The sequence below is a fragment of the Trichechus manatus genome, unplaced genomic scaffold (genome assembly GCF_000243295.1).
Source record: "Trichechus manatus latirostris isolate Lorelei unplaced genomic scaffold, TriManLat1.0 scaffold00004, whole genome shotgun sequence".
NCBI lineage: Eukaryota > Metazoa > Chordata > Mammalia > Sirenia > Trichechidae > Trichechus > Trichechus manatus.
Window position 1 is genome coordinate 26066194 of NW_004443940.1, and position 13155 is coordinate 26079348.

Genomic DNA, 13155 nt, shown 5'->3' on the forward strand with positions numbered 1-13155 from the left:
AGGCCCCTGGCGCGTGGGGCGCGGGCCGCAGAGACCCACCTGGGGGCGCCCAGGCAGCAAGAGGCGCGGCGGCTCGGCACCGGCGTGGGGGCTCTCCCGGTCCCGCCCAGCGTGCTGTCGGTACCCCGCACCCAGCCTCCCGGCTCCGGCAGCCTCTCCCGGACCGGACACCCGGCAGGCTCTCGGGCCGGCCGGTGGCGCTGTAGAAGGTCGGCGGCCCAGCGTCTGGAACAGTTAAAAGAACAGCAACGATGCAAGGGAATACTCAGCCTGGGTGGCACGCACACCGCTTGGCGACGGGTAAATACTGGGCATAACGCGGTAGCGTGTGCGGAGAAAGAAAGTACCCCTACCGGTGGGAGTGGGGCACGAGAGTGAAGATAAAAGCAGCAACTTCCAGCCTTAAATGACTGGTGGGGTCATCTCTCCCATCGTTTTTTGTTTGATTTTCTTATCATGTCACTCTAGCTGTTTGGCCACTGCCCCCCTCCCGGAAGCGTTCTCACGGCACTCTGCAAAGTAGGCCTACTGTCCATCAGAAAAGTGACTGACGTAAAAAATGTCACTGCGTCCCTGTAGTTGCTTTTGGGCATTTTATTTATTTGCCTTGCATCTATTTACTTTCCTAACCAGCCAGGTTTTCACTTCATCATCCCTGTTGAAGGCACTTCTTGAGGGGAGGAGAGGAAACCCAAACTCTGCTGCCTCGCTGGAATCGTCACCAGCTCAAGCCAGATGGATTCTGGTTGCACACCTACTCATGGGGGCAGAATGCGATAAGGAGCTGCCTGACTGTGGGCCCCGGAGGAGTTGTCATTAGTGATGGGACTGGTTCACTCAGCTGCAAGTTGTGGCTTACCTATAAACAAACTTGGAAGGTTAAAACTCAAGAGGAAGAGGAAAGACACCAGTTTGACTTTCACAGGCATCCAGCTGTCTATTCTCCAGTCTCTTTCCCATATGGCTTCCCAAAGGAAATCCAAATATGCAAACGATTCTGATTTCCTGGTGGGATGGCATGTCTCCATGTTAATAAGATTCTTTCTTAGACTCCTGGCTTCTTCATTGTTATTAAATGATAATCTATGCAAAGTGACAGGGCAGTATCATTTGCTTCACAGATCCACTGCCTTGTTCCCAAAAGTATCCAAGGATAGGTAACCAGAGTCAGTATAATTTTGAAGTCAGTTCAGTGACTGTTGGTTTCCTCAACTGTGACCTTGCACAAGTATCTCTTAACCTTACTAAGCCTCCATTTCTTCCTCTACAAAATGGGGATATAATGTTTATCCATCTGCCTGTTGGCACTGTGGTTAAGAGCTTGGCTGCTAATCAAAAGGTTGGCAGGTCAAATCCACCAGCCGCTCCTTGGAAACCCTATGGGGCAGTTCTACTCTGTTGTACAGGGTCACTATGAGTCAGAAGCAACTTGACAGCAACGGGTTTGGTGGCTTTGATATGTAATGTACCTGGCACACTCCTTGGCAGTAGTAGTGCCCAATAAACAATCTCTGGTGGAAGGGGGTAGAGCACCCTGAGTGAAAGATCAGGGACTCAGGACATCCTTATTCTTCTCTATCACAATGTTGGAAAAAAGCTACCTCTGTTCATCCTTTTGTGAAAACTTTGTTTTACTAGTATCTAGACTAAGAAGAAAAGGCCTGGCTATCTACTTCCAAAAATCAGCCAGTGAAAACCCTATGGATCCCAGCGGTCCAGTCCCATTATGCATGGGGTCGCCATGAGTTGGGGGTCTACTTGACAGCCGCTAACAACAGCTTTACAGTAAATAAAACAGACGTTCGATCGTAGTCTGGCCCCATTTTAAATTAGTTTACTCAAAATAAGTGTAATGATGTTGACCTAGTTTTTAACTTGTTTGCTTTGTAAACTTTCACTGCCTCACGGATCTTTGAACTTTACCCGATGTTTTCTCTCCTATCTCTGGTAATTTCTAAAGTCACCCATGGCATTCTGTCTAAACTCAGTGGTTTTTTCTCACCCTTTATCCTATGCAATTTTCTGAAATGTGGCACTTCTGCTATTTCATGAAACATCATCTTTTCACTTATCTAGAATAATTCTGATTCTCTTACCTTTCTGACCCACCCATCTCTGTCTCTTTGTAGGGTATTTTGTCTCCCCAACCTCTAACAGTAATATTCCCAAAGCTGACATTGGCCCTTTGTTTTTATTCTGATATATACTTTTTTTTTTTTTTAATTAAGAGAGTTGATAGTTTTTTGTGCTTCCAGGCCGGACTTCAGTGATTAACTCACAGCTCTGTAGCCTAGGGTGGCTCCTCAGCCCTGATCTCTTACCTGCACTGTACTCCCTTATTATCAGCGGCCCAGAAGCCCTCTCCTGTGGGCAGTTCATTGTCTCATCAATGTCAGCATGTTCAGAGTGAAACTCATCACTTTTCGAAGCTAGCTCCTTCTCCCACCATCTGTCAGGCTTGGCCAAGAGTCCACCACGCACCTCAGCTCCCAAAGTAGAAACTTCGTGGCAGCGTGACTTCCTCCCCTCTATCTTAGCTCTCCCCAGGTAAAGAGAGGAGAACTCACTAGAGGACATTCAGATCCCTTTCAATCTAAACTCCCATGATTCTGAGTCCTGTTGATTCTTAAACATCTCTTTGATAGCATCTCTATTTCCAATACCACCATCCTAATTTTCACATTATTACTAACAATAATTGTAATGTATATTTACTGAATTCCTTACATTATCATCTCTAGTCCACATACAATATTATTATCCCCATTTTCCAGATGAAAAAACTGAAACGGTAAGTGCCAGAGCTGGGAACAGAACCCTCATGTACTTGACTCTGAATCTCTCATTCTTTCCTCTTGTACCCACTACCTTCCAACTGGTCTCCCATAACTTACCTCCTCCCATCCCCAAAATTTATATGGAATATCAATGTCATCGTAACCTGCCTCTCTTTTGCCCCTTCCATCGCACAAGAACCTACTGTGGTACTTTCCCTAAACAAGGGGCACTGAGCAGATCCTGCCTTCATTATTAACTGTGTTGTAAGGATCAACCGGCAGAGGCGAACTAGGGTATGGCTGGTATGGCAGGTATTGCACCAGCCCTGCGCGTGTGGCACCACTGAGCAGTTTCTATTAACCCGTTCTGGCCAGTAACGTATCTACAGAAAGTGGCACCTATAGCAAGCACTGAAATTGTGCCCCTGTCCAAACATCTGACACACCTCTTTTAGATAACTTCACCATAATTTCAGCTCAAAAATACACGTCAAGCTCGTTAATATTCTAATTAACACATTACCTGCTTGAGGAAGGACGTTGGGCAGTACCGGGTTAATAGAAACTGCTAAGTGGCACTGCGCACCCAGAACCAGGGCAATACCCTAGATACGGCACTGACGTCAACAAGAGTCCAATCCCCGAAGTATGGGGATAGATTCAGTCCTCACCTTCCCACTTCTCCATCCTCGTCACCAGCCACTCACATAGCATACCCTCTGACTCTATCCACCCAGAGCTGTGTCAGAGCCCACGAGTTAGGCAGATACCATCTTTCAGACCAGCTGCCTATGCAGCATTTCTTGGAACTATCCACCCAGAGCTAGGTCATCAGTCAGACCTCACACGTTAGAAGGATGCCTTCTTTCAGACTGTCAGAAAGGCAGATACCAGCCCCTGCTGGCTCTCACTGCCCTTGTGGGTCTGTTAATTCACTGGAATGACTTACCGAAGATACCAGAGTATACCATAGTTAATGGCTGTAACTCTTTTACAACCAAAAAGGATACAGACAAAGAGACACCTAGGATAAGGCCTGGAAGGGGGTCACAGCATAGAGCTTTGAGGTCCCAAAGAACAACACACTACTTGCCAGTGTGCGGGCACAAAGCAGAAAACTCCTCTGAGCCTTGGGCCCTTATCTGCCTTCCCATGTGGCCGTGGTAGATTACATCATGCCTCGTGAGGCTTAGGCAGCATGGGGCGCTCAGGTGGTCCCTCTTGGTCTGATCAGCCCCCATTCATTAGCCTCAGGTGTTTGTGCAGCTAGGAAAAGCAGAACAAAGGTCAAGCTGCGGTCTGCAAGGTGATTCCCCACCTCAAGCTCCCCATTTCCCACCACAGTCTTCCCAAACTCTTCTGATCACAGAAGGGTGAGCATTTGCCCCAAGGAAGGCTGGGGGATCTAGCCCTCAGAAGCAGACGTTGGTTTCTAGGCTGCCATAACCAATCACAAACTGGGTGGCTTAAAACCACAGAAATTTATTCTCTTAGTCCCAGTCTGGAGGCCAAAAATCTGGGAAAAAGGGTGTCAGCAGCTCTAGAGGAGACTCCTTCCCTGCCTCTTCCAGCTTCTGGTGGCGCTAGAAGCTCCTTAGCTTGCGGCAGCGTGACTTCAGCCACTGTCCCTGTCTTCACATGACCCTTTGTGTCCTCTCCCTTTGTCTTTTCTTGTAAGGGTAAGGGTGTTTGTCATCGGATTTAAGGTCCACCCTAATCCAGGATGGTCTCATCAGGAGGTCCTTGACTTCTTACAGCTGCAAAGACCCTTTTTTCAAATGCGGTCAAATTCACAGGTTCTGGGTGCACATATCTTTTGAGGAGGCCATGATTCAACTCACTATAAGATCCAACACGGGTAAGACATTTCTTTGAAGTCTATGTTTATCTAAAAATGCATATACGTTTCTGCACTCTTCTCCAGTAATATGCCTATATTTGTTTGACTTATGAAATGTTGAAAGTGCTAAAAGTATAAATTCCTCAAAATCATGTGGGCATTAAACTCTCCTGTTTGTCTTTCAAAGCCCTCTAGAACTTAGTCCAGTCCTGCCATACAATGTAGTTTGTAACTCTGCCCCAGTATAAGCTATTTGCTTCAGTCTCTCTGGTTTCCCCACTGTCCCTCACTTAAACTCGTTGCACTAATTTTCACATCCTACAGTGCTGGACGCAGCTAGGAATTCCTAGCCCCCTCACCTCCTCATCTATTTAAAGCCTGAAGCCCCTGGGTGATGTAAACAGTTAACATGCTCAATTGCTAACTAAAGGGTTGGAGTTTTGTGTCCACCAGAGGCACCTCAGAAGAAAGGCTTGGCAATCTACTTCTGAAAAATCAGCCACTGAAAACCCTATGGAGCACAGTTCTGCTGTAACACACATAGGGTCATTATGAGTCAGAATCGACTCTAGGGCAACTGGTTATTTATTTATTTTTCTTCCTTCAAAGCTCCATTCAAGCCCTCCTCTATCTAACCCCCTCCTTGGAGTCATCCATAACACAATAGTTGAGAGTGCTGAGTCAAACTTTGGAGGTTCAAAGCCTGCTTACAAGCCTATGGTTTGAGTCGTTTAACTACCCTGAGCCTCAGATAAGAGTACTGTGGCAAAGAATTATGAGGATTAAATGAGATAACAAAAATGCCTAAACTATGTGCTTGTCACACAGTAAACACGTCAGCCTTTCTGTGACCTATCTTAATCCTCATTCGATTCAACATTACTATTACGTTTCCATTTGTAAGATGTTGTAAGTGGCAGTTCAGGAGGAACAAAGATAGATTAAGTTTCCGATCTCAGAGGAAGGATAAAACCAGTACACAAATAACTACAATATAAAGCTAACTACGAAATGTGTGAAACAAAATATGAGAATCAGGAGAGGGTTTCTGAAAGGTGGCAGCTTTTAAAATGGGCCTTGTGGAGTCCCTGGGTGGTACAAATGGTTAACGTGCTCAGCTGCTAACCAAAAGGTTGGAGGTTTTAGTCTACCCAGAGGTGCCTTGAAAGAAAGGCCCGGTGATCTACTTCCAAAAAATTAGCCATTGACAATCCTGTGGAGCACATCTGACACACGTGGGCTTGCCATAAGTTGGAGTAGGCTCAATGGCTACTGGTAACTGGTAAGAAACAAACAAAAAATGGGCCTTGAGAGATGGAGCTGCCGTAAGTTGGCTACCTTACACCCAATCCCCTCCTAGTTTCAGGGAGTCCTCCTGTCCAGTCATTGCAGAGAGGCAGTGGGCTCTTCTCTCTCCTTGCTCTCAGAGGCCCTGTGAGGTGTACAACATGAGATTGGACACTAGAACCTCCCACTCAGGAATTGAAACTCGAGAGGGTGACAAAGATAAAGGAGGGTGAGATGAGAATTGCCCTGAACACAATGGTCCCGGCACTTGCCGACTGCAGTAGTTAGCTTGCTTCGTTCTCTCCTCTTCTCTCTGCTTCTCCAACTCCTCTGCAAACTACTTGATATCCTTCCAGTAAGTTCCTGGTCTACTTTAGGCAGCCAGAGGCAATTTATCCTGCTGGCAACCGAACCTTCTGAATGAAACAGACTGTAGGATCTTGAAAGGTGGAGACAGGCGGGGAGGAAACGAGGGAGCATAGAACCATGAGGACAGAGGGGGGAATGCAGGAGGACTTGATGGGAGCAGGGAGTGCCCCCTTTACCTAAATGGAGCAGAGGATGCATGTAGAGGGTCATGAGGAGATAAGACCAGGACAGAAGGTCATTAAATGTGGACAACATCTGGACTTTGCTTCAGGAAAACTCATTTGATAGATGCACCAAATGGTTGGAAGAGGAATAGCTGGAGATTGGAAGTTTGCTAGAAGTTTGCATTGTTGTTGTTATTAGGTGCCATCACGTCAGTTCTGACTCATAGTGACCCTGTGTACTACAGAATGAAACAGTGCCCAGTCCTGCACCATCCTCACAATTGTTGCTATGTTTGAGTTCATTGTTGCAGCCACTGTGTCAGTCCATCTCATTGAGGGTTTTCCTCTTTTTCGCTGACCCTCCACTTTTCCAAGCATGATGTCCTTCTCCGGGGACTGGTCCATCCGGATAACATGTCCAAAGTATGTGAGACAAAGTCTCGCCATCTTCCCTCCCAAGGAGCATTCTGGCTGTACTTCTTCCAAGATAAATTTGTTCATTCTTCCAGCAGTCCATGGTATATTCAATATTATTCGCCAGCACTATCATTCAAATGCATCAATTCTTCATTGGTCTTCTTTATTCATTGTCCAGCTTTCACGTGTGTCTGCGATATGCAAATAATACAAGCTTGCTTGCTGAAAGTGAAGAGGACTTGAAGCACTTACTGATGAAGATATCCTTCCATATGGACCTCAACATAAAGAAAACAAAAATCCTCACAACTGGACCAATAAGCAACATCATGATAAATGGAGAAAAGACTGAAGTTATCAAGGATTTCATTTTACTTGGATCCACAATCAACACCCATGGAAGCAGCAGTCAAAAAATCAAAAGATGCATTGCATTGGGCAAATCTGCTGCAAAAGACCTCTTTCAAGTGTTAAAAAGCAAAGATGTCACTTTAAGGACTAAGGTGAGTCTGATCCAAGCCATGGTGTTTTCAGTCACCTCATGTGCATGCAAATGCTGGACAATGAATAAGGAAGTTTGCATTACTTAGGTTATAACGCAAGATGCAGATTATTTGCATTAGACTGCTAAAGGTTGGTGGTTGAACTCGCCCAGAGACACCGCAGAAGATAGGCCTGGAAATCTGCTTCCTTTAAGATTATTGTTATTGCTGTTGCTAGTTGGTTCTGACTCATGATGTCCTCATGTGTACAGAGTAGAACTGACCTTCATAGGGTTTTCAAGGCTGTGACCTTTTGGAAGCAAATCACCAGGCCTTACTTTCGAAGTGCTTCTGGGTGGGTTCAAATCATGAACCTTTCAGCTAGTAGTCAAGCACTTAACCATTTGCTCCATTCAAGGACTATTCCATTAAGATTACAGCAAAGAAAACCCTATGGAGCAATTCTACTCTGGAACACATGGGATTGCCATGAGTCAGAATCAACCCGATAGCAACTAGCAATACTAGCAACAGGGTGGAGTGAGTAGATGGGAAAATGGTCTAGGAGAATTGAGAAGTAAGGCTCAAAAGGTGTTGACAGCTGATTGGACAAAGGACGACAAGCATCAAATATAACACGAGGATTTGCATGTGGATAACTGCAAAGAATATGGGGCCAATATCAGAATTAGAAAAGTTGGGAAAACTGGTTTATTAGGGATAAACAGTTTTGTTTTTGTACTTTCACTTTAATGAGTATTTATTGCCAGCTTACTACAGGAGAGGGTGCAACAGGAGGCACGCAATGGAGCAAGTCACAGTTCCTGCCCTCAAGTGACTTTTTGCTAGAAAAGTAATTATCAGTGCTATAAATTTTCCATTGGAGTAATGAGCCCTAGTCCTCTTGAATTATGTCTTCTATCTTAGTGTTGATAGAAACACCCCGAGGGCAGAACCAAGTCTAGTTTCCTTGTACAGCCCCCAGCACCTTTTCTTCTATGCCCAGTACAGAGCTGACACTTAATAAATCATTAATGATGGAAATTCTTTTTATGAGCTTGCCCAAGGGGACAGAGACTTCAACCATTAGTGAAGAGTCCCCAAAGCCTCTATGAACTCACTGTAAGAATTTCAAAACCAATACTAGTGCACTTGCAGATTTCTGTATTTCATTTTATCTAAGTCAGGGTAGGGAGAAGGAGTCTTAAGATGACATGATGATTTCTTACCGGAACTACTATTTTCTCACTACCTCTTCAAACTCAAGAGGCAACCTAGCAACTCAAAAATCCATCTCTAAGTGATTGGCAGGATTAATGAAAAAAAAAAATCACAATTGCAAAGAATGAAAGTTCATACATACCACACAAAATGAGGTGCCATTCTATGTATGATCAATACAGTTCTGCAGCTTCTGGTTCTGAATCGTGATCTGGACTTGAGGAAACAGCTGTGCCTTACCTTACTGCTTAAATAAAGGAAAAACTGATGAAATAACACTTTAAAGTTGAGTGCAATTCGGGGTAAAAAATTGTAGGAATGCAGGTTGCTCAAATACTAACTGATCTTTCAGCACACATTTTGTCAGGAACACTTGTAGTGTTGAGAGACACCTGCAACTTAACTTTAAAACGTGAAGATGGCTTGTGTTGAAAAATAAAAATGATCACATGTGAAATTGTTTTTGATTCTTAGCAGCAGGGCAGCATTAATTTCAGATAGGAAAAATGTGAAGAGTGCTTCTATAACTTTAGAAAAGCTAAGAGGATTTTACTCAAATTTTCACTTTGAAATCTACCTTTAGGTCAATATCACACATGAAACATTTCTGTTAGATACAATAAACCCTCAGTTAATCAGAATGCCTCAGGAAGGAACTGTTCTGCTAAATTAAAGTTCCATTTTGGTTAAGGATTAACCAGAAAGCCCTTTCAGCTGAGACCTAAATTGAAATTTTTTTCTAAAATGTTGCGAGCTGATGCCTCACCTTAGAAAGCTCAGTGTACTAAGTGAAATGAATCCTTTTTAATTTTCTCCTTTTTTGATGCCTCAGAGTCCTCTTTCTGAACACGCGTCCTCACTTTACTGCATTAAGTGGGTAGAAGGTTGGGGGGAATCTGCACTAAGTCAGACCATGTGCTAGAATTACTTTTTTAAAAGTTAATAGAATTCTCTTGTTTTCCTGTGTTTGCTCCTTTCTTCCAAAAGTGGAGTGCTGAATAGAGAGAATCCCAGTTAATGAGGTTCGTTAATTAAAGTCTAGTTATTCAGTGTTTTGCATGCATGTATTAAAAGTGAAAACTTCTGAAATATAAAGCAGTTCTCGATCAGTCGTCGTTAGGTGCCGTCGAGTTGATTTCGACTCATAGTGACCCCATGTACGACAGAACGAAACACTGCCCGGTCCTGCGCCATCCTCACAATCATTGTTATGCTTAAGTCCATTGTTGTGGCCACTATGTCAGTCTGTCTCATCGAGGGTCTTCCTCTTTTTCGCTGACCCTCTACTTTACCAAGCATGATGTCCTTCTCCAGGGACTAGTCCCTCCTGATAAACATGTCCAAAGTATGTGAGAAAAAGTCTCATCATCCTTGCTTCTAAGGAGCATTCTGGCTGTATTTCTTCCAAGACAGATTTGTTGCTTTTATTAACCACATTCTTCACTGGAGAAAAAATAAGTTAATGGGAAAGTCTGTTTTAGAAATGTTGGGATGTGATACCTTCTTCACTTGGCTGCTTGTGGGTGCACTGCTGAGAACAGAATCTTCTTTTGGGGATGTGGTGGAAATTTTTAAATTGGACCTCTCTGCTACAGGAGTACTTCCATGCAGTTTAATCCCTGGTAGTCTGGGATGCCGTCCCTTCCAAACAGCATCCTCCATTCATTATTCAGTAAACTCTCTTTCCTCCGCGTTCTTCTCACGCCCCAGCTCTGCTGCAGCACTATCCAAAAATGCCTGGATGTGGAGTAATTTATGTCCAGATGGTACTTAAAGATGACAAACTGATGAAGAATGATGTCTTTTCATTCCACAGCGTATTTTGCTAACATTTCATACAAATGGGCAGTTAATAACGGCTTTTTGAAGGACTGGTATAGGACAAAAATCAACTGTTTAGGAATATTTGCAAATATTTTTAGATATGTCCTATTGTAAGTTATTATTACCAATGCTGTCCTTCATTGCAATCTTAACGTTTAATTAGCTGATCTTCACAACCTGCTGAGGAAGCACGCTGATCCCCACCTTACATGAGCTTAAAAAGCTTCGATAAGTTGTCTAAGGTAACAAAGTTGCTAAGTGGTTGTGAAAATATTTTCATGAACTCTCCTAACTCAAAAAACCCATTGCCATTGAGTCAATTCTGACTCATAGCGACCCTATAGGACAGAGTAGAACTGCCGCATAGGGTTTCCAAGGCTGTAATCTTTACAGAAGGCTGACTGCCACATCTTTCTCCTGAGGAGTGGCTGGTGGGTTCAAACCACCGACCTTTAGGTTAGTAGCTGGCTGCTTAACCACTGTATCACCAGGGCTCCTTCCTTCTCTCTCCTACATATATATAAATAATGGTTTACGGGGTGCCTGGGAAATACCACCAAGATGAACACAAACTGCACTTATTTTAATCTGCAATTAAATCACTTTCATGTTGAATTTTTACCAGAGTTACTGATTCTCTACCATCTCTAATTTTATTAAACACTTTCAATCAATCGACAATATGTATACACTTTCCCTGAGTCTATACTGGGTCAGGGGCTATGGGGAGGGAGAAGTATAAAATGTGACTTGTGCCTTCACCAGCGTGGAGTCTGGCTGGCGGAAAGCACACTCAGAGCCAAATTGGTTGGTATATTAGGTTTCTATTGCTGCTCTAACAAATGATCACAAATTTAGTGGCTTAAACAAATTTATTGGCTTACAGGTCTGCAGATCAGAAGTACAACACAGGCCTTACTGGGCTAGAATCAAATCGAAGGCAAGACTGTGCTCCTCTCAGTAGACTCTATGGGAGAATCTGTTCCTTGCCTTTTCTACCTTCTAGAAGCCTCCTGCCTTCTTTGGCTTGTGGTCCCCTTCCTCTGCCTTCAAAGCCAGCAATAGCACATCTTTCTAACCCTCCTTCTGTCTTTGAGTCTCTCTCACCTCAGCCAGGATAAATCCTGGTCTTTTAAGGACTGCTGTGATTACATTGGGCCCATCTGGATAATCCAGGATCATCTCCCCATCTCAAGGCCTATAACCTTAGCCAGACCTGCAGAATCCATATGCCATATACGGAGACATATTTACAGGTTCCAGAGATTCGGGCAGGGACATCTTTGGGGGCCATCATTCTGCCTCGCACTGATGGCACAGACTTTCCATCCCACAGTCCAGAGAAGAGCCAGCCCCGTGAAGGCTTCACAGAGGGGTTAGAGCAGAACAAGGTGCTTACCTGCTGAGAGGAGGAGGCAGGGAGAGTATCTGGCCTCAGGAACCACTCACAGAGAGAACACCGGGAGGGAATAACCATGGTGTATACCTGGAATGAGGATACCTTCCTGCACGTGTTTTCTGGGACCTCTTTCCTCAATGAGCATCACGTGTTAGTGGCAGTGAGGCTACTTTCTTGCCGCTTAGATAAAGCCTCTTGCCAGCTTTGTTTTTGTGTTACACTCCCAAAGAGTCAGGTCGAGGAGTTTAGGGAAGCTGCTGGGTTCTTGAGCAAAGAAGTGACACCATTAAGAAGCTATTTTGGATCTAACCACCAAATTACAGGAAATACACAGGACAGAGAATACCTTAAACTCTATCTGGAATGCAGTCTGCAACATTCAGACTGTGGGGCCTCTAAAGGACAAAAAAGTCTGGTTTCTTCAACTGATATTGCTAGGAAAAATAAACAGAGGTGGACAGGGGGCCTACAGACTAAAAGGCCTAAAATACATTTAAAAGGAAAAAAACAAAAAACAAAAAACCTAAACTGTGGTATTTAGTGTTATGTAAAAAAAAAAAAAATACTAGTTGCTGTTGAGTCAGTTCCAACTCATGGCGACCACGTGTGTGTCAGAGTAGAACTGTGCTACATAGAGTTTTCTATGGCTGTGATTTTTCAGAAGTGTATGCCAGGTCTTTCATTCCGAGGTGCCTCTGGGTGGATTCGAACCACTAACCTTTGGTTAGTAGTCGATCCCTTAACCATTTGCACCACCCAAAGATTCCTTAGGGATACATACCAAACCCCTTGCCGTCGAGTCGATTCTGACTCATAGCAACCCTATAGGACAGAGTAGAACTGCCCCATAGGGTTTCCAAGGAATGGCTGGTGGATTTGAACTGCTGACCTTTTGGTTAGCAGCCAAGATCTTAACCACTGTACGATCAGGGCTCCATTAGGGTTATATATTGTTTGATAGAAAGAGAAAACTATTGAGTGAGAGGAAATTGAGTTTGGGAAGGAACACGTGGTGAGGGTTGTGGTTACAAGGGTGTTTGCCTTATAAAAGTTCATGAAGCCGTACATGTGGTTTTCTGTATGTGTGTTATAATTATCAATGAAAACATTAAACCTTAGTAATATATTTTGGGAAGACTGGTCAGGCAGTGGTATGCGAGCGGATGGGGGGAAGACGGAAGCTGGGGAGGTCACAGTGGTGACGCTGGGGTGTGACTGACAAAACCCTGACCCTGGTGGTCCCATTAGAAGCTGATGGAAAGAAAAGGATGTTGTCTAGAGGAACACATGACGGGACATGACGACTGACTGAATATTGGGCTTAAAGGAGAGGGTTGTGTATTCTGTTGTTCCGCTTACCCCAGAGGAAGCATCA

The 13155-nt window shown here is 44.2% G+C and overlaps 1 protein-coding gene across 1 annotated transcript in view; it reads right to left on the minus strand.

Annotated features, from left to right (window-relative positions):
- Positions 1-1904, minus strand: part of NCK2 (NCK adaptor protein 2) — a 183692-nt gene extending 181788 nt beyond the window's left edge. Inside the window, exon 1 of the mRNA XM_023733788.1 lies at positions 354-1904. The gene's annotated coding sequence lies outside the window, so the exon portion shown is untranslated. The remainder of the gene's footprint in view (positions 1-353) is intronic.
- Between the last annotated feature and the right edge of the window lie 11251 nt (positions 1905-13155).